This window comes from Mandrillus leucophaeus, unplaced genomic scaffold, assembly GCF_000951045.1.
Source record: "Mandrillus leucophaeus isolate KB7577 unplaced genomic scaffold, Mleu.le_1.0 Scaffold598, whole genome shotgun sequence".
Lineage (NCBI taxonomy): Eukaryota > Metazoa > Chordata > Mammalia > Primates > Cercopithecidae > Mandrillus > Mandrillus leucophaeus.
Window position 1 is genome coordinate 1,098,130 of NW_012106452.1, and position 2,240 is coordinate 1,100,369.

Below are 2,240 nucleotides of genomic sequence, written 5' to 3' on the forward strand. Positions count from 1 at the left end.
AATTTCCTCTTCACAGATGCTGATAAAGATCCTTATCGGGAAGATTGTTACTAGAATGCTCTCCCATAGTAGGCACTCAATAAATGAAAAACGGAAGGAAGGAAGGAAGGAAGGAAGGAAGGAAGAAAGGAAGGAAGGAAGGAAGGAAGGAAGGAAGGAAGGAAGGAAGGAAGGAAGGAAGGAAGGAAGGAAGGAAGGAAGGAAGGAAGGAAGGACAACTACACAATTTTCAAGTAAGAATTTTTGTATGTGTCCCTTCGCCACACCAATAACTTTAACAAAGTTTTTAAAAACAGTTATCTATTGCCAGATATGCATGTAGTTGTGAAATAAAGGGTGAGTGCATGGGCATTTAGGGACTAAGGATAAGGTCTCATCAGCATAAAGATGTAGCAGGCAGAGATAGAGCTGATGAAAGGGAAATTCAGACAGAGAGCACCAGTAAGAGTTGACAGATTGTAACTGTGACACAGGAGAATGCCCTTCCCTGGTTATCTCTATAGGAAAACACAAAATTATTTCAGAGAAAGCTGAACTTGAGTTTCCTGCTGTTGAATGTGAATAAAGAACTTAGTCATTGCATTAATAATAAAGGAAAAGTAATTATCAATGATAAAAAGATATGAAACATCTATATTGCAAAAGCTTTTATACTTAACTCAGTTTCTTCCTTGAAAATGCAATGTCAACATTTTCCTAGGCCAAAAATAGGTAATTGAATCCTTGTATGTTGCTTAAGAAATATTTTGAATATGTGTGCATATATTAAACCTTGGAGAATTACATTGATGAGATAATGCTTGAATTTCCATTTATCATTTAAAGCCAATGACTTAATTAAGCTTTGATAAATTTTCATTAATTATTTAACCTCAAGGAAAGCTTATAAGACACTCCAGAGTGCTTATTTCTAACTAATAGGCAGTGCATGAAATACATTTTTATATAAACATTCATATAGTTTATTAATATTTAAGACTACCTTTCTTGTTGCCAACTATTTTTTAATCAAATGTATGATTTCAAATATATCAAAGAAAAATAGAACTTTGTTATATGTGACTAATATTTGAGTGAACTACGAAACTGTCACACTAAAATAGAAGCAGTTTATTTTCAGTATCTTGAAACTGAGGAAAAAAAATATTTCATGTCTTCTTAGAGCATCCTAGTTCAGCTATATTTCACGAACAGGAACCATTTCAGTGTTTTCATTTCATTCTAGTCTTATTTTATTTATTATTATGTCATTTTTAATATATAATTCTAGTCTTAATTGTTGTTTCTCTATCGTTCTCTCAGGGTCCCTTTATGTCAATCACAATATTGCAGACATGGGAGGTGCTCCATCAATCCCAGAATCAAAGAACTTTATAATTGCAGAAGATGTTAAACATTACCTAGTTCATTCACCCACCCACACAATGATTGAAGCTCAATTAAATAAATACAACCAAATTGAACACTAAAAAAGAACCTCCTTTCCAGTAAAGGAACATCTCAACCAATAGTTGCATTAGATGTTAAATATTACCTTGTTCATTTGCCCACACAATGATTGATGTTCAATTAAATAAATACAACAAAATTGAACATTAAAAAATTATCCCCCCCCCATAAAGGAACATGTCAACCACTTTATCTAATGCACCCATTATACCAGGCACATTAACCTGGTCAAACTAACTGGATTAGTTTCTTTCTAGTTGCCCAAGTATAGAAGGATTTCAGTTGTAGTCTGTTATTGATGACAGAAACAATAACAGTTTGAGTTATTTAAAATACAAAAAATTCCCTTAGGCAGCATGGTCATTTTCACGATGTTGATTCTTCCTATCCATGAGCATGGAATGTTCTTCCATTTGCTTGTGTCCTCCTTTATTTCATTGAGCAATGGTTTGTAGTTGTCCTTGAAGAGGTCGTTCACATCCCTTGTAAGGTGGATTCCTAGGTATTTTATTCTCTTCGAAGCAATTGTGAATGGGAGTTCATTCATGATTTGGCTCTCTGTCTGTTATTGGTATATAAGAATGTTTGTGATTTCTGCACATTGATTTTGTATCCTGAGACTTTGCTGAAGTTGCTTATCAGCTTAAGGAGATTTTGGGTTGAGACAATGGGGTTTTCTAAATGTATAATCATTTCATCTGCAAACAGGGACAATTTGACTTCCTCTTTTCCTAATTGAATACCCTTTATTTCTTTCTCTTGCCTGATTGCCCTGGCCAGAACTTCCAACA